This window comes from Balaenoptera borealis (assembly GCF_965194805.1).
Source record: "Balaenoptera borealis genome assembly, chromosome: 19".
Taxonomy (NCBI): domain Eukaryota; kingdom Metazoa; phylum Chordata; class Mammalia; order Artiodactyla; family Balaenopteridae; genus Balaenoptera; species Balaenoptera borealis.
This window is the reverse complement of record NC_138878.1, coordinates 12732450-12758834: the sequence shown is the minus strand read 5'-3', so window position 1 is coordinate 12758834 and position 26385 is coordinate 12732450. Positions and strand designations below refer to the sequence as shown.

The window sequence follows — 26385 nt, the reverse complement described above, 5'->3', positions numbered from 1 at the left end:
TTAATTAATTTAAAAAAAAAAAAAAACTAAAAGTAGAATTACCATGACCCAGCAATCCCACTACTGGGCATATACCCTGAGAAAACCATAATTCAAAAAGACACATGTACCCCAATGTTCACTGCAGCACTATTTACAATAGCCAGGACACGGAAACAACCTAAATATCCATTGACAGATGAATGGATAAAGATGTGGTACATATATACAATGGAATATTACTCAGCCATAAAAAGAAATGAAATTGGGTCATTTGTAGAGATATGGATGGACCTAGAGTCTGTCATACAGAGTGAAGTAAGCCAAAAAGAGAAAAACAAATATTGTATATTAACACATATATGTGGAATATAGAAAAATGGTACAGATGAACCTATTGGCAGGGCAGGAATAGAAACACAGATGTAGAGAATGGCCATGTGGACACAGAGGGGGAAGGGGAGGCTGGGATGAATTGGGAGATTAGGTTTGACATATATATACTACCACGTGTAAAATAGATAGCTAGTGGGAACCTGCTGTATAGCACAGGGAGCTCAGATCTGTGCTCTGTGATGACCTAGATGGGTGGGATGGGGGGCGGGGGGAGGTCCAAGAGGGAGGGGATATATGTATACATATAGCTGATTCACTTCAATGTACAACAGAAACTAAACACAACATTGTAAACCAATTATACTCTTATTTTTTAAAAAAGAGAAAGAATAGTCGTTAAATTTGGTCTTAACCTTTGGTTAAAATAAATTTTTAAATCTCTAACAGTACTAATGGCTGTGCAATGCTCAGTTTTTCCACATGAGTTATACCTTTTAAAATGTATTTGTAGCAAATGGGCAGCACAGAGTCATAAGCCCAAAGTTCATCTCAGTTCCTCCATAACATTAACCAGGGTTTCAATGGAATATGCTGCTTAGACTTAAGTTAATAGCCTAATATTTTCAAATGACCAAAAGATGAATTAACTATTAGTTGATCCATAGGAAGATGCCATTGCTATAGGTCAAAAACAGTCAAATCTTGGCAATTTCTTGTAGTTTAATCTAATAACAGCTTTTTAGACATTCAAACTATACTCTAGAAAAAAGCAAATACACACAAAAAACCGTTTACATGATGCGAAAATACACGTAAAAATGTTTTCAAAAGAAACAACTAACGCAAAGATATAAAGAGAAATAAAAATAGTGGGCTTTATGAGAAGGGGAAAAAATCAGGTAGTTCAACAGGTTATTGAAATCCTGGTAATGATCAATAAATTATTTCTGCTTCACCTTTTATGAAGAGGCTGTACTTAGTAAATCACTGAGTAAGCTGCCTCAATAACACTACTGCTATCAAGTTTACTTGCAATGATTCCAACAAAGAAATTAATTTCTTCATGACAAGAAAAGGTTATCTGAAATGGAGAAAACACAGGAGGCGGAGCTTTCTGCTAATAAAACAGACAGGTAATAGTCTAGGCACTGAATTCAGAGCTGTTTTATGCTCTGCAAGATCTGAATTCCTTGTAGCTCTATTACCATTACTTTAGGCGCACACACACACACACACACACACACACACACACACAAAGTATATGAAAATACATAGTTGCCTATTACCTGTTTTTGCAAGGTTCCTAGTTTTAGCACTGAAAGTTCCATGATCTAGAAACCCAAGCTTAGGCAAACCGGGATGATTAGCTACCCTGATGTACAGCTCCCAATCCATGCACATGCGTGTGCTTGTGTGCATACACCCCACACACACCAATCTACATCCCAAACTCCAAAGAATGTTTCCTATAACTTATAAGAAATTTATTAACTCTTCAGAAAACAACTGGTGTTATAAAATTATCTTAAAGTTATTACTTGTTTTATGACTGTATCAATAAAATACGTAACTGGCAGTAATCAAATCTGAGAACATGGAAACTACCATTCATCACAAATCATCAGACCCACTCTTTCTCAAAAAGATTCATGTGTTGACAAGCATTAGAATTGGTAACTTCTTACAATTACGCTCCATTTTGTAAATATGAGGACAAACTCTGTGGCACTCTATAGGTTCAAATCTCAGTTTCACCACTTATAAACAATGTAGCTTTAGGAGAAATTGCTTGACTTCATTAATTCTCTTTTTCCTACTATGTAAAATGGGAGCAATAATAGTACCTACATCATATGGTTTTCAGGAGTACTAAATGATGCAATGTATATATAATATTAATTATATATAAGATGTTACGTAACATGTTATGGAAAACCCCGAACGAACTTTTTGGCCAATCCAATACTTAGTACAATACATAGCATAAAATTAATTCTCAATAAATGTTACTTATTACTATAATTGCTATTAGTATATTGTACAGGTAAGAACTTGCAAGTGCTTTGAAAGTGGCAGTCACCCATTCCTGTCTTCTTTGGTGGACACATTTTCTATTAAAAATAATTTATTTCCTTTTATAATATTAAGATTTCCAGAATTATACTTTCTGACTGTAAAAACTAAGAGAATCTTGAATAGTTTAAAAAAAGAGTGTCCTTATATGAGATCACTTCTTTTTTTCCTTCCTGCCTTCCTTTCTTCCTTCCTTCCTTATTTATTTATTTATTTATTTATGGCTGTGTTGGGTCTTTGTTGCTACGCGCAGGCTTTCTCTAGTTGTGGCGAGTGCGGGCTACTTTTTCTTGCCATGCACGGGCTTCTCATTGCAGTGGCCTGTCTTTCTGACTGTAAAAACTAAGACAATCTTGAATAGTTTAAAAGAAAGAGTGTCCTTATATGAGATTACTTCTATTTTTTCTTATTATTTATTTATGTTTGCTTGTTCATTTATGGCTGTGTTGGGTCTTCGCTGCTCTGAGCGGACATTCTCTAGTTGTGGCAAGCGGGGGCTACTCTTCGTTGCCGTGTGCAGGCTTCTCATTGCAGTGCCCTCTCTTGTTGCGGAGCACGGGCTCTAGGCACGCAGGCTTCAGTAGTTGTGGAACGTGGCCTCAGTAGTTGTGGCACATGGGCTTAGTTGCTCCGCGGCATGTGAGATCTTCCCGGACCAGGGCTAGAACCCATATGCCCTGCATTGGCAGGCGGATTCTTAACCACTGTGTCACCAGGGAAGTCCTAATTACTACTTTATATGGAATTTCTTCCCATTATTGAATTTCAACATTGGATATAATAGTGCAAGTAAAGAATACAAGAGCTCCTTGAACCCTAACTTTAATAAAATATAATATTTAATATGCTAAAATATAGGTGGTAAAATTCTATCTGTGTTTAAAAGAACAAGTATAAAAATTAAATCAAAATAGAGTTAAATTAGATTTTAGAGTTTGAGGAAACCTTTAAAATCATCCAATCCAATCCCCTCATTTTATAAATAAGACCTAAAAAGCTGATTTGTCCAATGTCATATGGGCAGAATCAGAGATAATACAGGAATTCAAGTCTCCTGATACCTACTCCAATTATCTATTCAACATGCTTCTCTCCAAAATCATAAGGGAAAATCACGAGACAAATTCCTATTCCAAAATTTCTAACAAAAACCAGGAGATGTGTTGAAAAGGATAAAGGAAAAATAACTAGTAGTATGTAGTAGAAAATAGACTTTGAAGTCTAACAGAGCCAGCTCTGTCACTCCTTCCCTATGTGTCAAATGGGCAAAGTACTGACTCTGAATTCAGGTTCCTCATTTGTAAAATGGGGGTAAAACCACCTAGAACAAATAAATAACATATAAAAACGGTTAGAATAGCACGATAGCTGGCAGTCACACAACCAACCTCTGAATCCCAACCTAACAACTTACTTATTGTTTGACCAAGTTATATAACTTCTTTGAGCCATGGAAAGGACTTTAGCACAGAACATGGCACATAATAATGGCAACAGGTTTTACTTTTATCAATACTACATATAGATCACAACTAACTGCTGAACAATCTTCAACAGGAAGACACTGGAACTCACCAAAAAAGATACTCCACATCCAAAGACAAAGGAGAAGCCACAATGAGATGTTAGGAGGGGCTCAATCACAATAAAATCAAACCCCATAACTGCTGGGTGGGTGACTCACAAACTGGAGAAGACTTATACCACAGAAGTCCACTCACTGGAGTAAAGGTTCTGAGCCCCACGTCAGGCTACCCAACCTGGAGGTCCAGCAATGGTAGGAAGAATTCCTAGAGAATCAGACTTTGAAGTCTAGCAGGATTTAATTGCAGGACATCGACAGGACTGGGGGAAACAGAGACTCCACTCTTGGAGGGCACACACAAAGTAGTGTGTGCACTGGGACCCAGGGGAAGGAGCGGTGACTCCATAGAAGACTGAACCAGACCTACCTGCTAGTGTTGGAGGGTCTCCTGCAGAGTCAGGGGGTGGCTGTGGCTCACCGTGAGGACAAGGAAACTGGCAGCAGAAGTTCTGGGAAGTACTCCTTGGCGTGAGCCCTCCCAGAGTCCGCCATTAGCCCCACCAAAGAGCCCGGGTAGGCTCCAGTGTTGGGTCGCCTCAGGCCAAACAACCAACAGGGAGGGAACCCAGCCCCACCCATCAGCAGACAAGTGGATAAAGTTTTACTGAGCTCTGCCCACCAGAGCAACAGCCAGCTCTACCCACCACCAGTCCCTCCCATCAGGAAACTTGCACAAGCCTCCTAGATAGCCTCATCCACCAGAGGGCAGACAGCAGAAGCAAGAAGAACTATACAATCCTGCAGCCTGTGGAACAAAAACCACATTCACAGAAAAACAGACAAGATGAAAAGGGAGAGGGCTATGTACCAGATGAAGGAACAAGATAAAACCCCAGGAAAACAACTAAATGAAGTGCAGATAGGCAACCTTCCGGAAAAAGAATTCAGAATAATGATAGTGAAGATGATCCAGGACCTCGGAAAAAGAATGGAGGCAAAGATCGAGAAGATGCAAGAAATGTTTAACAAAGACCTAGAAGAATTAAAGAACAAACAAACAGAGATGAACAATACAATAACTGAAATGAAAAGTACACTAGAAGGAATCAATAGCAGAATAACTGAGGCAGAAGAACAGATAAGTGACCTGGAAGACAGGATGGTGGAATTCACAGCCATGGAACAGAATAAAGGAAAAAGAATGAAAAGAAATGAAGACAGCCTAAGAGACTTCTGGGCAAACATTAAATGCAAGAACATTCGCATTATAGCAGTCCCAGAAGGAGAAGACAGAGAGAAAGGACCAGAGAAAATATTTGAAGAGATTATACTCAAAAATTTCCCTAACATGGGAAAGGAAATAGCCACCCAAGTCCAGGAAGCACAGAGAGTCCCAGGCAGGATAAACACAAGGAGAAACACACCAAGACACATATTAATCAAACTAACAAAAATTCAATTCAAAGAAAAAATATTAAAAGCAGCAAGGGAAAAGCAACAAACAACATACAAGGGAATCCCCATAAGGTTATCAGCTGATTTTTCAGCAGAAACTCCACAAGCCAGAAGGGAGTGGCAGGATATACTTAAAGTGATGAAGGAGAAAAACCTACAACCAAGATTACTCTACCCAGCAAGGATCTCATTCAGATTCAACGAAGAAATCAAAAGCTTTACAGACAAGCAAAAGCTAAGAGAATTCAGCACCACCAAACCATATTTATAACGAATGCTAAAGGAACTTCTCTAGGTGGGAAACACAAGAGAAGAAAAAGACCCACAAAAACAAACCCAAAACACTTAAGAAAATGGTGATAGGAACATACATATCAATAATAACCTTTAATGTAAATGGATTAAATGCCCCAACCAATAGACACAGACTGGCTGAATGGATACAAAAACAATACCCATATATATGCTGTCTACAACAGACCCACTTCAGACCTAGGGACACATACAGACTGAAAGTGAGGGGATGGAAAAAGATATTCCACGCAAATGGAAATCAAAGGAAAGCTGGAGTAGTAATACTCGTATCAGATAAAATACACTTTAAAATAAAGAAAGTTACAAGAGATAAGGAACGACACTACATAATGATCACGGGATCAATCCAAGAAGAAGATATAACAATTATAAATATTTATGCACCCAACATAGGAGTGCCTCAACATATAAGGCAAATGCTAACAATCATAAAAGGAGAAATCGACAGTAACACAATAATAGTAGGGGACATTAACACCCCACTTACAGCAATGGACAGATCATCCAAACAGAAAATAAGGAAACACAAGCTTTAAATGACACAACAGACGAGAAAGACTTAACTGATATTTATAGGACATCCACCCGAAAGTGGCAGAATACGCTTTATTCTCAAGTGCACAGAGAACATTCTCCAGGATAGATCACATCTTGGGTCACAAATCAAGCCTCAGTAAATTTAAGAAAATTGAAATCATATCAAGCATCTTTCCTGACCACAATGCTATGAGATTAGAAATAAATTAAAGGAAAACAAACCTGTAAAAAACACAAATACACGGAGGCTAAACAGTGCACTACTAAATAACCAAGAGATCACTGAAGAAACCAAAGAAGAAATAAACAAAAAAAAATACACAGAAACAAATGACAATGAAAATATGATGACCCAAAACCTATGGGATGCAGAAAAAGCAGTTCTAAGAGGGAAGTTTATAGCAATTCATTCTCATCCCAAGAAATAAGAAAAATCTCAAACAAACAATCAAAGCTTACACCTAAAGCAACTAGAGAAAGAAGAACAAAGAAAACCCAAAGTCAGTAGAAGGAAAGAAATCATAAAGATCAGATCAGAAATAAATGAAAAAGAAATGAAGGAAACAATAGCAAAGATCAATAAAACTGAAAACTGGTTCTTTGAAAAGATAAACAAAATTGATAAACCTTTAGCCAGACTCATCAAGAAAAAAAGGGAGAGGACGTAAACCAATAAAATTAGAAATGAAAAAGGAGAAATCACACCTGACACCACAGAAATACAAAGGATTGTAAGAGTGCTACAAACAACTATATGCCAGTAAAACGGACAACCTCAAAGAAACTGACAAATTCTTGGAAAGGTACAAGTTTCCAAGACTGAATCAGGAAAAATTAGAAAATATAAACAGACATATAGCAAGTAATGAAATTGAAACTGTAATTAAAAATCTTCCAACAAACAAAAGTCCAGGCAGATGGCTTCACAGGCGAATTCTATCAAACATTAGAGAAGAGCTAACACCTATCCTTCTCAAACTCTTAGAAAACATTGCAGAGGGAGGAACACTCCCAAATTCGTTCTACGAGGCCACCATCACCCTGATACCAAAACCAGACAAAGGTATCACAAAAAAAGAAAATTACAGACCAATATCACTGATGAACATAGATGCAAAATCCTCAACAAAATGCTAGCAAACAGAATCCAACAACGTATTAAAAGGATTATACACCACGATCAAGTGGGATTTATCCCAGGAATGCAAGGATTCTTCAATATATGCAAATCAATCTATGTGATACACCACATTAACAAATTAAAGAATAAAAAACATATGATCTCAATAGATGCAGAAAAAGCTTTTGACAAAATTCAACCCCCATTTATGATAAAAACTCTCCAGAACATCGGCACAGAGGGAACCTACCTCAACATAATAAAGGCCATATATGACAAACCCACAGCAAACTTCATTCTCAATGGTGAAAAACTGAAAGCATTTCCTCTAAGATCAGGAACAAGACAAGGATGTCCACTCTCGCCACTCTTATTCAACATAGTTTTGGAAGTCCTAGCCATGGCAATTAGAGAAGAAAAAGAAATAAAAGGAATACAAATTGGAAAAGAAGTAAAACTGTCACTGTTTGCTGATGGCATGATACTATACCTAGGAAATCCTAAAGATGCCACCAGAAAACTATGAGAACAAATCAATGAATTTGGTAAGGTTGCAGGACACAAAATTAATGCACAGAAATCTCTTGCATTCCTATATACTAAGAGAAATTAAGGAAACAATCCCATTTACCATCATAACAAAAAGAATAAAATACCTAGGAATAAACCTACCTAAGGATGCAAAAGACCTGTACTCAGAAACTATAAAACACTGATGAAAGAAATCAAAGATGACACAAACAGATGGAGAAACAGACCATGTTCTTGGATTGGAAGAATCAATATTGTGAAAATGACTATACTACCCAAAGCAATCTACAAAGTCAGTGCAATCCCTATCAAATTACCAATGGCATTCTTCACAGAATTAGAACAAAAAATTTTACAATTTGTATGGAAACATAAAAGACCCGAATAGCCAAAGCAGTCTTGAGAAAGAAAAACGGAGCTGGAGGAATCAGGCTCCCAGACTTCAGACTATACTACAAAGCTACAGTAATCAAGACAGTATGGTACTGGCACAAAAACAGAAATATATGGGACTTCCCTGGGGGTGCAGTGGTTAAGAATCCGCCTGCCAATGCAGGGGACACGGGTTCGATCCCTAGTCCAGGAAGATCCCCCATGCCACAGAACAACTAAGCCCATGCGCCATAGCTACTGAGCCTGCACTCTAGAGCCTGTGAGCCACTACTACTGAGTCCGTGCGCCACAACTACTGAATGCCACGTGCCACAGAGCCTGTGCACCCGCAACTACTGAGCCCACACACCACAACTACTGAAGCCCACGCGCTCTACGGCCCGCGTGCCGCAACTACTGAGTCCACGTGCTGCAACTACTGAAGCCCACGTGCCTAAAACCTGTGCTTCTCAACAAGAGAAGCCACCGCAACGAGAAGCCCGCACACCACAATGAAGAGTAGCCCTGCTCGCCACAACTAGAGAGACCCAACCCACACACAGCAACGAAGACCCAATGCAGCCAAAAATAATAAATAAAATTATTTTAAAAAAAAAAAAAACAGAAATATAGATCAGTGGTACAAGAGAAAGCCCAGAGATAAACCCATGCACCTATCGTCACCTTGTTTATGGCAAAGGAGGCAAGAACATACAATGGAGAAAGGACAGTCTCTTCAATAGGTGTTTCTGGAAAAACTGAACAGCTACATGTAAAAGAATGAAACTAGAACACCCCCTAACACCATACACAGAAATAAACTCAAAATGGATTAAAGACCTAAATGTAAGACCAGACACTATAAAATTCTTAGAGGAAAACATAGGAAGAACACTCTTTGACATAAATTACAGCAAGATCTTTTTTGACCACCTCCTAGAATAATGAAAATAAAAACAAAGTAAACAAATGGGACCTAATTAAACTTAAAAGCTTCTGCACAGCAAAGGAAACCATAAAGAAGACGAAAAGACAACCTTCAGAATGGGAGAAAATATTTGCAAACGAAGCTACAGACAATGAAATAATCTCCAAAATATACAAACAGCTCATGCAGCTCAATATCAAAAAAACAAACAACCCAATTAAAAAATGGGTGTAAGACCTAAATAGACATTTCACCAAAGAAGAGATACAGATGGCCAAGAGGCACATGAAAAGCTGCTCAACATCACTAATTATTAGAGAAATGCAAATCAAAACTGCACTGAGGTATCACCTCACACCAGTCAGAATGGCCATCATCAAAAAATCTACAGGGGCTTCCCTGGTGGCGCAGTGGTTGAGAATCTGCCTGCCAATGCAGGGGACACGGGTTCGAGCCCTGGTCTGGGAAGATCCCACATGCCATGGAGCAATTAGGCCCGTGAGCCACAATTACTGAGCCTGCGCGTCTGGAGCCTGTGCTCCGCAACAAGAGAGGCCGCGATAATGAGAGGCCTGCGCACCGCGATGAAGAGTGGCCCCCACTTGCCACAACTAGAGAAAGCCCTCACACAGAAACGAAGACCCAACACAGCCATAAATAAATAAATAAATAAAAATTAAAAAAAAAAAAAATCTACAAACAATAAATGCTGGAGAGGATGTGGACAAAAGGGAATCCTCTTGCACTGCTGGTGGGAATGTAAATGGATACAGCCACTGTGGAGAACGGTATGGAGGTTCCTTAAAAAACTAAAAATAGAACTACCGTATGACCCAGCAATCCCACTGATGGGCATATACCCTGAGAAAACCATAATTCAAAAAGAGACATGTACCACAATATTCACTGCAGCACTATTTACAATAGCCAGGACATGGAAACAACCTAAATGTCCATCATCGGGTGAATGGATAAAGAAGATGTGGCACATATATACAATGGAATATTACTCAGCCATAAAAAGAAACGAAATTGTATTTCGTTATTTGTAGTGAGGTGGATGGAGTTAGAGTCTGTCATACAGAGTGAAGTAAGTCAGAAAGAGAAAAACAAATACAGTATGCTAACACATATATATGGAATCTAAGGGGAAAAAAAAAGTCATGAAGAACCTAGTGGTAAGACAGGAATAAAGACACAGACCTACTAGAGAATGGACTTGAGGATATGGGGAGGGGGAAGCTGTGACAAAGTGAGAGAGTGGCATGGACATATATACACTATCAAACATAAAATAGATAGCTAGTGAGAAGCAGCCACATAGCACAGGGAGATCAGCTCGGTGCTTTGTGACCACCTAGAGGGGTGGGAGAGGGAGGGTGGGAGGGAGGGAGATGCAAGAGGGAAGAGATATGGGAACATATGTATATGTATAACTGATTCACTTTGTTATAAAGCAGAAACTAACACACCATTGGAAAGCAATTATACTCCAATAAAGATGTTAAATAAATAAATAAATAAATAAAGGTGTGGTACATATATACAATGGAATATTACTCAGCCATAAAAAGAAATGAAATTGGGTCATTTGTAGAGATATGGATGGATCTAGAGTCTGTCATACAGAGTGAAGTAAGCCAGAAAGTGAAAAACAAATATCATATATTAACGCATATATGTGGAATCTAGAAAAATGGTACAGATGAACCTATCTGCAGGGCAGGAATAGAGAGGTAGACGTAGACATAGAGAACAGACATGTGGACACGGGGTGGGAAGGGGATGGTCGGATGAATTGGGAGATTAGGATGGGCATATATACACTACCATGCGTGAAATAGCTAGCTAGTGGGAACAAGCTATAAAGCACAAGAAGCTCAGCCCGGTGCTCTGTGACGACCTAGTTGGGTGGGATGGGGTGGGGAGAGGGAGGTCAAAGAGGGAGGGAATATAGGTATACATATAGTTGATTCACTGCATTGTACAGCAGAAGCTAACACAACATTGTAAAGCAATTATACTCCAATAAAAAAAAATTTTTTTTTAGTTGTATGCGACTAGTCACACTGAAAAAAGCCAGATTGCAATAAACACAAATGTTATCTGGTGGAACAAACTATGCACTATGGAAGAAACCAGCAAAAACAAACCTACGAGTTCATTTTTTGGAATTATCAAACACAGATTATGTAATAACCATGTTTAATATGTTTAAAATAATTTTTAAAGTGTAAAAATATCTCCACAGAACAGAAAATTTAAACTCATGATGTAAAATGTTCACAAGACATTTATATGAAGTAAATATACAGTAGTTGAAAAAATTTTTTTCCTGGTTTCTTGGTACTACAGGTCTTTTTTTAATTGAAGTATAGTTGATATACAATACTGTGTTAGTTTCACAGCAAAGTGATTCAGTTATATATATATATTCTTTATATATAAATATATTCTTTACATATATATATTCTTCACATATATACATATTCTTTATATATATATATTCTTTATATATACATATATATTCTTTTTCAGATTCTTTTCCATTACAGGTTGTTATAAGACATTGAATATAGTTCCCTTACTCTATAGTATAGGTCCTTGTTTATCTGTTTTATATATAGCAGCATGTATCTGTTAATTCCCAACTCCTAATTTATACCTCTTCCCGCTTTCCCACTTGATAACCATAAGTTTGTTTTCTGTCTGTGAGTCTGTTTCTGTTTTGTAAATAAGCTCATTTGTATCATTTTTTAAGATTCCACATATAAGTGATATCATATGCTATTTGTCTTTCTCTGACTCACTTCACGTAGTGTGATATCTTTACAACCATCCATGTTGCTGTAAATGGCATTATTTTGGTTTTTTATGGCTGAGTAATATTCCATTGTACATATATACCACATCTTCTTTATCCATTCATCTGTTGATGGATACTTAGGTTGCTTCCATGTATTGGTTATTGTAAATAGTGCTGCAATGAATACTGCGGTGCATGTATCTTTTCTAAGTATGGTTTTCTCCGGATATATGCCCCAGGAGTGGGATTGCTGGATCATATGGTACCTCTATTTTTAGTTTTTCAAGGAACTTCCATACTGTTCTCCATAGTGGCTGCACCAATTTACATTCCCACCAACAGTGTAGGAGGGTTCCCTCTTCCTCACACCCTCTCCAGCATTCATTCTTTGTAGATTTTTTGATGATGGCCATTCTGGCAGGTGTGAGGTGATAGACACCTCACTGTAGTTTTGATTTGCATTTTCTAATAATTAGCAATGTTGAGCATTTTTTCATATGCCTGTTGGCCATCTGTATGTCTTCTTTGGAGAAATGTCTATTTAGGTCTTCTGCCCATTTTTTGATTGGGTTGTTTGTTTTTTTGTTATTGAGCTGTATGAGCTGTTTGTATATTTTGGAAATTAAGCCCTTGTCAGCTGCTTCATTTGCAAATATGGTGGCATGTGGGATCTTAGTTTCCCAACCAGGGCACGCCCCCTGCATTGGAAGCGTGGATTCTTAACCACTGGAAAGCCAGGGAAATCCCTGAAAATGTTTTATATCTTGATCTGGATATATATATATATATATATACACGCTCCATGGCATAAGGGATCTTCCCAGGCCAGGGCTTGAACCCGTGTCTCCTGCATTTGCAGGCGGATTCTTAACCACTGTGCCACCAGGGAAGCCCCATTCTAACTTTTAAATCTCAAATATAACTCAATCAAATTCAACAGAGCAAAACAAATCTAGAATTTTAAATGATTAACTATACCGTAGCTCTGTGTAAAATTCAGATGATAAAAAGTAGACAGATTTAAAATCCTCTCCCCACTATTTTCAGTGTACTTATAAAATGTCCATCACATTGAATGAAACACCACAAAACCAACTGCATTACACCTTTCATTTGCCCTGTGTGTATAATTAAATTCAATAAAATATAAAACTACAATGGGGCTTCCCTGGTGGCGCAGTGGTTAGGAATCCACCTGCCAATGCAGGGGACACGGGTTCGTGCCCCGGTCCGGGAAGATCCCACATGCCGCGGAGCGGCTAGGCCCGTGAGCCACAACTACTGAGCCTGCGCGTCTGGAGCCTGTGCTCCGCAACGGGAGAGGCCGCGACAGTGAGAGGCCCGCGCACCGCAATGAAGAGTAGCCCCCGCTCGCCGCAACTAGAGAAGGCCCTTGCACAGAAACGAAGACCCAACACAGCCGAAAATAAATAAATAAATTAAAAAAAAAAAAAAAAAGCGCAAATGTAGCATTTAAAAAAAAAAAAAAAACTACAATGAAATCTTTCTACAACATTAGCAGGTCACTCACAAACAACTTGACCTACACATGACTTGTCTAGCCACGACAACCTATCTTTCACAAATCAATCCTCCCCTCTTCTCTCCCCATAATACACCATAAGCAGCAACAACTAGAGAGAAAAAAAATATCTAGTAATAAAGAATCAAAAGTCCCTGCTATATACATTCAGGAAATTCAAATGAAAACCTGATAGTAATCTTAAATATAACACTATTTTTAAAATATTCAGGGAAAAGAAAGAAACAAGAAACATACCTTTTCTATCAAAAGATATTTCAGATGGCAAAAAGTTTCAGGTGGAAGAGGATATTAGATTATGATTTAAATAGTAATTCCTCGCCCCACCCGGCCGCCGGAGCCAAGCCCAAGGTCCCGCCATGGAGCCCCACTCGCTCACTGGCTCGGGCCTGGAGCCGCCGGCCGCGCGCCTCTGAGCCCCTCGGCGTTCTTGGAATATGAAAACAAACAAGCCTGGACGACCTAGCTGGCCACCCTCACCAAAGCAGAATGTGAGGAAGAATATTGACTTTGAGCCTCTCTCCACCACCACACTCATCCTGGAAGACAGACCAGCAAATCTCTCAGCAAAGCCAGCTGAAGAAGCTCAGAAACACAGGCAACAGTATGAAGAAATGGTGGTTCAGGCCAAAAAATGAGAGTTGAAAGAAGCCCAGAGAAGGAAAAAGCAGCTGGAAGAAAGATGCAGATTAGAATAAAGTATTGGAAATGCCGTCCTCACTTGGAATAAAGAGATTTTGCCTAACCGGGAAACAATGCGGTACTCTAGGAAAGTTCGAGATTTATGGTGGCAGGGAATCCCTCCCAGTGTGAGAGGCAAAGTCTGGAGCTTAGCCATTGGCAACGAGTTAAACATCACCCAGGAGCTCTTTGGTATCTGTCTTGCCCAAGCCAAGGAGCAGTGGTGGTCCTTTAGCACGGGAGGCTCTGAAGTGGAGAATGAAGATGCTGGTTTTTCAGCAGCAGACAGAGAAGCCAGTCTGGAGTTTATTAAACTAGACATTTCCAGAACATTCCCTAATCTCTGCATTTTCCAGCAAGGTGGCCCATATCACAACATGTTGCACAGCATTTTGGGAGCTTACACTTGTTACTGACCGCATGTGGGTTATGTTCAGGGCATGGCCTTCATAGCAGCCGTGTTGATCTTGAACTTAGATACTGTAGATGCCTTCATTGCTTTTTCTAATCTTCTGAATAAACCCTGTCAAATGGCTTTTTTCCAAGTGGACCACGGCCTTATGTTGACTTATTCTGCTGTGTTTGAGGTATTTGTTGAAGAAAATTTGCCAAAATTATTTGCTCATTTCAAGAAAAACAACTTAACTCCAAACATCTACCTAATTGATTGGAGACAAAAGGCTTACTTCTAGAAGGTAAAGTCCGAATGTCATCTGAAACGAGGCTCAGTCCCTTAAATAAAGCCGATTTGTCTGCACCGTAGACAAATCTTGGGAGCAAGCCTTTGGGACTCTCAGCGTTTGTTGCTTCCGTCCCAAACCCTGAGACTGTTCCGACACCGCTGAATTCTCGCTGGGAACAAGGGTTTGGAGGTGAGAGCTCATAGCTGAGGCCACAAGCGCTGGTGTCACTGTGGAATAGTACAGACATCAGGCCATGAAGTGGTTGCCGGTGGGGGAGCTGGGCTGGCCTGTCTAGCTGTCCCGGGTGGGAGTGTTTGGGGCCTGCCTTAAAGGCCACCTTAATTTAACCAACAAATGATTTCTCCACAACATGAACACTCAACTCCTGCATAGGCTGTCCCTCTGCACCCCTGTTGGTGCACCTGTGCTGTAACTTGACTGTGAACCCTGACCTTGCAGATTCCCAGGCCTGGGGCCCGTGACCCCTGGGGAGGGGGTGTTAGGAGAGGATCACATGGGACCAGAGTCTTCAGCTTCTACCTTATCTATTTTAGGCCCCCAAGTTAGATTCTTATGATTTCAGGCTAAAGGGAAGTTTGGAAAACACTGTCCTAGAATAGTGTCTTTTAAAGTTTTTTCACCCTGACTTGCAAAAGGAAATACATTTTATGTTGTGACCCCCCTGCAAAAAAAATAGTAATTCCTCATTTCATTTTAAAGGATACAAACCATTACATGTTATATGGTGATGAGATTTAACTACTCACTATTCACCAAGTAAAATTTGACTCATCTAGATCCAGCACCTATAAAATATATTATAAACTGACATTATATGCATATAGCATATTACTTTCCCTGGTCATTTACTTGAGCTCTTGTCCTCCTGTTCTACAGGCAAGGAATTTCTTCCAGGTCTCACAACACTAACTTACAAATTTAAGTTATTGCTCACAAAAGGACAGTGGACATCATTGAAAATCTCAGAGTAAAAAGCTCTGGAAACACTTCCCTCCATAAAAGCAATGAGAACACTAGCAAAAACTGTCAAAATCAACTTTCTCAAAACGCTAGAAATTAACCAAAGACTTGCAGCAATCTAGGCAATGATTATTCAAGGAAAAGAGCTGAATCTCAGTAAGAACAATGAGCTTTGTGGCATTTTAATTTCCCTGTGCTGATCTGCCCATCCCCAGGTACACAGGAATCTTGAAAAACAACAGCCACAGCCAAGTCTGGCAGTCCAAGAAGTTGGAGTTCCCAGAGAAGGGTCATTATTGGACACGAAAGACTTCACATGTAAGGCTGTCATTATTGAACTTACTCAGAGCTCACTAGTACAAAAAGTGTTCTCCCCCCAAGACAATCTATCAAAACCAAACAGAGACAGTTGTTGAACATAACTCTTAAAACTCAACAATAAAAAAAGGAACCCATTAATAGACCGGCAAAAGATCTTAACAGGTATCTCACCAAAGAAAATAAACGATGGCATAAAAGCATATGAGAAGATGTTCAACATCATAATGTATTAGGGAATTGCAAATGAAAACAATTAGAAATCACTATACACCTATAAGAATGCCAAAAATCCAAAACATTAATAATACCAAATGCTGGTGTAGATGTGGAGCAACAGGAACTTTCATTCGTTGCTGGTAGAAATGCAAAATTGTACAGCAACTTTGGAAGATACTTTGGCAGTTTTTCTTTTTACAAAACTAAAATAACTCTTACCATAAGACCCAGCAATTGTGCTCCTTGATATTTACCCAAAGGAACTGAAAACTCACATCCACACAAAAACCTGCACATGGATGCTCATAGCAGCTTGATTCACAATTGCCAAAACTTGGAAGCAAGCAAGATGCCCTTCAGCAGGTGGACAGATGAACTGTGGTACATCAATACAATGAAATTTTATTCAAGGCTAAATCAAATGTCTTTTCATAGCATGACAGCTCATGTTGAAACCTTAAATGCATATTACTAAGTGAAAGAAACCAGTGTGAAAAGGCTACATACTATATGATTTCAACCATATGATATTCTGCAGAGGTAAAACTATGAAGACAATAAGAAGATCAGAAGTTGCCAGAGGTTGGGGGATGGGGTGAGAGGGATGAATCAGCAGAGCACAGAGGATTTTTAGGGCAGTGAAACTATTCTGTATGATACTGAAATGGTGAATACATGTCATTATCCTTGTGTCAAAACCCATGAAATACAAAACATCAAGAGTGAACACAAGGACTTCCCTGGCAGTCCAATGGTTAAGACTTCACCTTCCAATGCAGGGGGTGTGGATTTTGATCCCTGGTCAGGAAGCTAAGATCCCACATGCCTCGTGGCCAAAAAACCAAAACATAAAATAGAAGCAATACTGTAACAAATTCAATAAAGACTTTAAAAACGGTCCACATCAAAAAGAACTTAAAAAAAAAAAAGAGTGAACACAAACTGTAAACTATGGACTTTGAGTGTTAATGATGTGTCAATGTAGGTTCATCAATCAAAGCAAATGTACTCTGGGTGCAGGATGTTGACAGTGAGGAGGCTGTGCATATGTGGAAACACAGGGTATATGGGAACTCTGTATGTTCCACTCAGTTAATATTATTAAACAATTAAGGAAGAAATAGCATTAACTCCTCACAGACTTTTTTTTTTTTAATAAAAAGGAAGAAACACTTTCCATCTCATTTTATGAGACCAACAATACCAAAATCATACAAAGCCACTACAGGGGAAAAGAAAATTAGAGAACCACAATATTCTCCCAAAATTAGACATAAACATTCTTAACAAAACATTAGGAAATCTGACTTGGCAATATAAAAATAACTATAGTAATAATAACACATAATAATGGAGTTCATTCCAGCTATGCAAAGTAGGTTTCACAGTTAAAAATCAATGTAATTCTCCATATTAATGGACTAAAGAAGAAAATCATATGATCACCTCAACTGATACAGAAAAACCACTCAACAGAATTCAACATCTCTTAGTGATGAAAACTCTCAGCAAAATAGGGAATGAAAGGGAATTTCCTCAACCTGATGAAGAACAACTATGAAAAAGCTGTAGCTTTCATCATACTTAATGGAGACAGACTGAACATTTTATCCCCAAGATCAGGAATAAGGCAAAGATGTACCGTCACTTCTATTAAACATCATATTGGAGGTCCTAGATGATACAATAAAGGTAGATAGATAGATAGAAGACATACATATTGCAAAGAAAGAAGTAAAACATCACAGATAAAACTTTTGTAAATGTAAACCAAGTGAATTTTAGCAAGATCACAGAATTTTAAATTAATCTACAAAAATCAAAAGCATTCTTAAATACTAGCAATTAGCAAAAAATTAAAGGAAAACAAAATTTGCAATATTATCAAGAAATATGAACTACTCTGGGACGAATTTAACAAAATTTCTGCAAGACCTATACAAGAAAAACTACAAAACACTACTGAGAGAATTTAAAGATGATACAAATAAATGAAAGAAGATACCACATGACTGAAAAAATCATATTTCTTACTGAGATAATTACCAACTTACTGGTCTAACACAGATTCAGTGTACTCCCAAACAGGTTTTTGTAGAAATTGACAAGTTGATTCTAAAACTTACATGGGAAAGTGCCAACAATCACAAAGATGTCTTAGAGAAACATAAAAAGCTAAAAGAGTGATACTGAAAGGATCTAGATGGTGGAATAGAAGGACATGCTTTCACTCCCTCTTGCGAGAACACCAGAATCACAACGAACTGAACAATCATCGACAGGAAGACACTGGAACTCACGAAAAAAGATACCCCACATCCAAACACAAAGGAGAAGCCACAGTGAGACGGTAGGAGGGGTGCAATCACAATAAAATCAGAACCCATAACTGATGGATGGGTGACTCACAGACTGGAGAACACTTATACCACAGAAGTCCACCTGCTGGAGTGAAGGTTCTGAGCCTCACATCAGGCTTCCCAACCTGGGGGTCTGGCAACAGGAGGAGAAATTCCTAGAGTATCAGACTTTGAAGACTAGCAGGATTTAATTGCAGGACTTTGACAGGACTGGGGGAAACAGAGACTCCACTCTTGGAAGGCACACACAAAGTAGTGTGCGCATCGGGACCGAGGGGAAGGAGCAGTGACCCCAGAGGAGACCGAACCAGACCTACCTGCTAGTGTTGGAAGGTCTCCTGCAGAGGCGGAGGGTGGCTGTGGCTCACCGTGAGGACAAGGACACTGGCAGCAGAAGTTCTGGGAAGTACTCCTCGGCGTGAGCCCTCCCAGAGTCCGCCATTAGCCCCACCAAAGAGCCCAGGTAGGCTCCAGTGTTGGGTCACCTCAGGCCAAACAACTAACAGGAAGGGAACCCAGCCTCACCCATCAGCAGACAAGTGGATAAAGTTTTACTGAGCTCTGCCCACCAGAGCAACAGCCAGCTCTACCCACCACCAGTCCCTCCCATCAGGAAACCTGCACAAGCCTCTTAGATAGCCTCATCCACCAGAGGGCAGACAGCAGAAGCAAGAAGAACTACAATCCTGCAGCCTGTGGAACAAAAACCACATTCACAGAAAAACAGACAAGATGAAAAGGCAGAGGGCTATGTACCAGATGAAGGAACAAGATAAAACCCCCCCAAAAAAACTAAATGAAATGAAGACAGGCAACGTTCCAGAAAAAGAATTCAGAATAATGATAGTGAACATGATCCAGGACCTCGGAAAAAGAATGAAGGCAAAGATCGAGAAGATGCAAAAAGTGTTTAACAAATATCTACAAGAATTAAAGAACAGGGCTTCCCTGGTGGCGCAGTGGTTGAGAATCTGCCTGCCAATGCAGGGGACACGGGTTCGAGCCCTGGTCTGGGAAGATCCCACATGCCGCGGAGCAACTGGGCCCGTGAGCCACAACTACTGAGCCTGCGCATCTGGAGCCTGTGCTCCGCAGCAAGAGAGGCCGCAATAGTGAGAGGCTCGCGCACCGCAATGAAGAGTGGGCCCCGCTCGCCGCAACTAGAGAAAGCCCTCGCACGGAAACGAAGACCCAGCACAGCTAAAAAAATAAATTAATTAATTAATTTTAAAAAAAAAGAATTAAAGAACAAACAGAGATGAACAATACAATAATGAAATAAAAAATACACTAGAAGGAATCAATATCAGAATAACTGAGGCAGAGTACGGATAAGTGACCTGGAAGACAGGATGCTGGAATTCACTGCTGCAGAACAGAATAAAGAAAAAAGAATGAAAAGAAATGAAGACAGCCTAAGAAACCTCTGGGACAACATTAAATGCAACAACATTCGCATTATAGTGGTCCCAGAAGGAGAAGAGAGAGCGAAAGGACCCAAGAAAATATTTGAAGGGATTATAGTCGAAAACTTCCCTAACATGGGAAAGGTAATAGCCACCCAAGTCCAGGAAGTGCAGATAAACCCAAGGAGAAACATGATGAGACACATGGTAATCAAACTGGCAAAAATTAAAGACAAAGAAAAATTATTGAAAGCAGCAAGGGAAAAATGACAAATAACATACAAGGGAACTCCCATAAGGTTAACAGCTGATTTCTCAGCAGAAACTCTACAAGCCAGAAGGGAGTGGCATGATATACTTAAAGTGATGAAAGAGAAGAACCTACAACCAAGATTACTCTACCTGGCAAAGATCTCATTCAGATTCGATGCAGAAATCAAAAGCTTTACAGACAAGCAAAAGCTAAGAGAATTCAGCACCACCAAACCAGCTCGACAACAAATGCTAAAGGAACTGCTCTAAGTGGCAAACACAAGAGAAGAAAAGGACCTACAAAAACAAACACAAAACAATTAAGAAAATGGTCATAGGAACATACATATCAATAATTACCTTAAAAGTGAATGGATTCAATGCTCCAACCAAAAGACACAGGCTCACTGAATGTATACAAAAACAAGACCCATATATATGCTGTCTACACGAGACCCACTTTAGACCTAGGGACACATACAGACTGAAAGTGAGGGGATGGAAAAAGATATTCCATGCAAATGGAAATCAAAAGAAAGCTGGAGTAGCTATACTCATATCAGATAAAATAGACTTTAAAGTAAAGAATGTTACAAGAGACAAGGAAGGACACTACATAATGATCAAGGGATCAATCCAAGAGGAAGATATAACAATTATAAATATATATGCACCCAACATAGGAGCACCTCAATACATAAGGCAACTGCTAACAGCTATAAAAGAGGAAATTGACAGTAACACAATAATAGTGGGAGACTTTAACACCTCACTTACACCAATGGACAGATCATCCAAACAGAAAATTAATAAGGAAACACAGGCTTTCAATGACACAATAGAACAGATAGATTTAATTGGTATTTATAGGACATTCCATCCAAAAACAGCAGATTACACTTTCTTCTCAAGTGCGCATGGAACATTCTCCAGGACAGATCACATCTTGGGTCATAAATCAAGCCTCAGTAAATTTAAGAAAATTGATATCATATCAAGCATTTTTTCTGACCACACGCTAAGAAATTGCAGAGGAAGGAACACTCCCAAACTCATTCTATGAGGCCACCATCACCCAGATACCAAAACCAGAAAAAGATACTACAAAAAAAGAAAATTACAGACCATTATCACTGATGAATATAGACGCAAAAATCCTCAACAAAATACTAGCAAACAGAATCCAACAACACACTAAAAGGATCATACATCATGATCAAGTGGGATTTATCCCAGAGATGCAGGGATTCTTCAATATATGAAAATCAATCAATGTGATACACCATATTAACAAATTGAAGAATTAAAAACCATATGATCATCTCAATAGATGCAGAAAAAGCTGTTGACAAAATCCAATCCCCATTTATGATAAAAAACTCTCCAGAAAGTGGGCACAGAGGGAACCTACCTCAACATAATAAAGGTCATACATGACAAACCCACAGCAAACTTCATTCTCAATGGTGAAAAACTGAAAGCATTTTCTCTAAGATCAGGAACAAGACAAGGATGTCCACTCTCACCACTATTATTCAACATAGTTTTGGAAGCCCTAGCCACGGCAATCAGAGAAGAAAAAGAAATAAAAGGACTACAAATTAGAAAAGAAGAAGTAAAACTGTCACTGTTTGTAGATGACATGATACTATACATAGGGAATCATAAAGATGCCACCAGAAAACTACAAGAGCTAATCAATGAATTTGGTAAAGTTGCAGGATACAAAATAATGCACAGAAATCTCTTGCATTCGTATACACTAATGATGAAAAATCTGAAAGAGAAATTAAGGAAACACTCCCATTTACCAGTGCAACATAAAGAATAAAATACCTAGGAATAAACCTACCTAAGGAGACAAAAGACCTGTATGCAGAAAACTATAAGACACTGATGAAACAAATTAAAGATGATACAAATAGATGGAGAGATATACCATGTTCTTGGATTGGAAGAATCAACATTGTGAAAATGACTATACTACCCAAAGCAATCTACAGATTCAATGCAATCCCTATCAAACTAACACTGGCATTTTTCACAGAACTAGAACAAAAAATTTCACAATTTGTATGGAAACACAAAAGACCCCAAATAGCTAAAGCAATCTTGAGAACGAAAAATGGAGCTGGAGGAATCAGGCTCCCTGACTTCAGCCTATATTACAAAGCTACAGTAATCAAGACAGTATGGTACTGGCACAAAAACAGAAATATAGACCAATGGAACAGGATAGAAAGCCCAGAGATAAACCCACGCACATATGGTCAGCTTATCTTTTTTTTTTTTTTCTTTTTTTTCTTTTTTTTCTGTCAGCTTATCTTTGATAAAAGAGGCAAGCATATACAGTGGAGAAAAGACAGCCTCTTCAATAAGTGGTGCTGGGAAAACTGGACATGTAAAAGTATGAAATTAGAACACTCCCTAACACCATACACAAAAATAAACTCAAAATGGATGAAAGACCTAAATGTAAGGCCAGACACTATAAAATTCTTAGAGGAAAACATAGGCAGAACACTCTATGACATAAATCACAGCAAGATCCTTTTTGACCCAGCTCCTACAGAAGTGGAAATAAAAACAAAAATAAACAAATGAGACCTAATGAAACTTAAAAGCTTTTGCACAGCAAAGGAAACCATAAACAAGACCAAAAGACAAGCCTCAGAATGGGAGAAAATATTTGCAAATGAAGCAACTGACAAAGGATTAATCTCCAAAATTTACAAGCAGCTCATGCAGCTCAATATTAAAAAAAAAAAAAAAAAAAAAAAAAAACAATACAAAAATGGGCAGAAACCTAAACAGACATTTCTCCAAAGAAGATATACAGATTGCCAACAAACACATGAAAGAATGCTCAACATCATTAATCATTAGAGAAATGCAAATCAAAACTACAATGAGATATCATCTCACACCGGTCAGAATGGCCATCATCAAAAAATCTAGAAACAATAAATGCTGGAGAGGGTGTGGAGAAAAGGGAACATTCTTGCACTGTTGGTGGGAATGTAAATTGATACAGCCACTATGGAGAACAGTATGGAGGTTTCTTTAAAAACTAAAAATAGAACTACCGTATGACCCAGCAATCCCACTGCTGGGCATATACCCTGAGAAAACCATAATTCAAAAAGAGACATGTACCACAATATTCACTGCAGCACTATTTACAATAGCCAGGACATGGAAACAACCTAAATGTCCATCATCGGGTGAATGGATAAAGAAGATGTGGCACATATATACAATGGAATATTACTCAGCCATAAAAAGAAACGAAATTGTATTTCGTTATTTGTAGTGAGGTGGATGGAGTTAGAGTCTGTCATACAGAGTGAAGTAAGTCAGAAAGAGAAAAACAAATACAGTATGCTAACACATATATATGGAATCTAAGGGAAAAAAAAAAAAAGGTCATGAAGAACCTAGTGGTAAGATGGGAATAAAGACACAGACCTACTAGAGAATGGACTTGAGGATATGGGGAGGGGGAAGCTGTGACAAAGTGAGAGAGTAGCATGGACATATATACACTACCAAACGTAAAATAGATAGCTAGTGAGAAGCAGCCGCATAGCACAGGGAGATCAGCTCGGTGCTTTGTGACCACCTAGAGGGGTGGGTGAGGGAGGGTGGGAGGGAGGGAGATGCAAGAGGGAAGAGATATGGGAACATATGTATATGTATAACTGATTCACTTTGTTATAAGGCAGAAACTAACACACCATTGTAAAGCAATTATACTCCAATAAAGATGTTAGAAAAAAAAAAAAGATGATACAAACAGATGGAGAGATATATCATGTTCTTGGATTGGAAGAATCAGTATTGTGAAAATGACTATACTACCCAAAGCAATCTACAGATTCAATGCAATCCCTATCAAATTACCAATGGCATTATTTACAGAATTAGAACAAAAAATCTTAAAATTTGTATGGAGACAAAAAAGACCCCAAATAACCAAAGCAGTCTTGAGGGAAAAAAAACAGAGCTGGAGGAATCAGACTCCCTGACTTCAGACTATACTACAAAGCTACAGTAATCAAGACAATATGCTACTGGCACAAAAACAGAAACATAGATCAATGGAACAGGATAGAAAGCCCAGAGATAAACCCACGCACCTGTGGTCAACTAATCTATGACAAAGGAGGCAAGGATATACAATGGAGAAAAGACAGTCTCTTCAATAAGTGGTGCTGGGAAAGCTGGACAGCTACATGTAAAAGTATGAAATTAGAACACTCCCTAACACCATACACAAAAATAAACTCAAAATGGATTAGAGACCTAAATGTAAGGCCAGACACTATCAAACTCTTAGAGGAAAACATAGGCGGAACACTCTATGACATAAATCCCAGCAAGATCCTTTTTGATCCACCTCCTAGAGTAACAGAAATAAAAACAAGAATAGGGCTTCCCTGGTGGCGCAGTGGTTGGGAGTCTGCCTGCCAATTCAGGGGACACAGGTTCGGGCCCTGGTCTGTGAGGATCCCACATGCCACAGAGCGACTGGGCCCGTGAGCCACAATTGCTGAGCCTGCGCGTCTGGAGCCTGTGCTCCGCAACAGGAGAGGCCGCGATGGTGAGAGGCCCACGCACCGCGATGAAGAGTGGCCCCCGCTCACCGCAACTAGAGAAAGCCCTCGCACAGAAGCAAGGACCCAACACAGCCATAAATAAATAAAAATAAATAAATTTAAAAAAAAAACAAGAATAAACGGGACCTAACGAAACTTAAAAGCTTTTGCAAAGCAAAGGAAACTACAGACAAGACGAAAAGACAACCCTCAGAATGGGAGAAAATATTTGCAAACAAATCAATGGACAAAGGATTAATCTCCAAAATATATAAACAACTCATGCAGCTCAATATTAAAAAAACAACCTAATCAAAAAATGGGCAGAAGACCTAAATAGACATTTCTCTGAACAGGACATACAGATGGCCAAGAAGCACATGAAAAGCTGCTCAACACCACTAATTATTAGAGAAATGCAAATCAAAACTACAATGAGGTATCACCTCACACCAGTTAGAATGGACATCATCAGGAAATCTACAAACAACAAATGCTGGAGAGGGTGTGGAGAAAAGGGAACCCTCTTGCACTGTTGGTGGGAATGTCAATTGATACAGCCACTATGGAGAACAGTATGGAGGTGCCTTAAAAAACTAAAAATAGAATTACCATATGACCCAGCAATCCCACTACTGGGCATATACCCAGAGAAAACCATAATTCAAAAAGACACATGCACCCCAGTGTTCATTGCAGCACTATTTACAATAGCCAGGTCATGGAAGCAACGTAAATGCCCATCGAAAGACAAATAGAGAAAGAAGATGTGGTACATATATACAATGGAATATTACTCAGCCATAAAAAGGAATGAAATTGGGTCATTTGTAGAGATGTGGATGGATCTAGAGACTGTCACACAGAGTGAAGTAAGTCAGAAAGAGAAAAACAAATATCATATATTAACGCATATATGTGGAACCTAGAAAAATGGTACAGATGAACCGGTTTGCAGGGCAGAAATTGAGACACAGATGTAGAGAACAAACGTATGGACACCAAGGGGGTAAAGCAGCGGCGGGTGGGGGTGATGGTGTGATGAATTGGGAGAGAGGGATTGACATGTATACACTGATGTGTATAAAATGGATGACTAATAATAAATAAAATAAAAGAGGGACACTACTAGATATTAAGTATTACAGACTTAGAGAATTATTATACCTAATTTCAAAACAGTATATGGTAGCACCATAAGGGATAGCCATATAAATCAGCAGAACAGTGAGTCCAGGAATAGAATAATGCACATTAGGTTGATTGATTTTCAAGAAAGGTGCCTAGGTATTTCAGAACTTCCTTCAGCATTCCTTATAGTGAAGACCTGCAGGCAGAAAATTCTCTAAGTTTTTACTTATCTAAAA

The 26385-nt window shown here is 38.9% G+C and overlaps 1 pseudogene across 1 annotated transcript; it reads left to right on the top strand.

Annotated features, from left to right (window-relative positions):
- Positions 1 to 11629: 11629 nt before the first annotated feature.
- LOC309617516 (TBC1 domain family member 14 pseudogene) lies at positions 11630 to 19543 on the top strand (annotated as a pseudogene). The gene has a single exon. The product of its transcript is annotated as a TBC1 domain family member 14 pseudogene (transcript).
- Positions 19544 to 26385: the final 6842 nt, after the last annotated feature.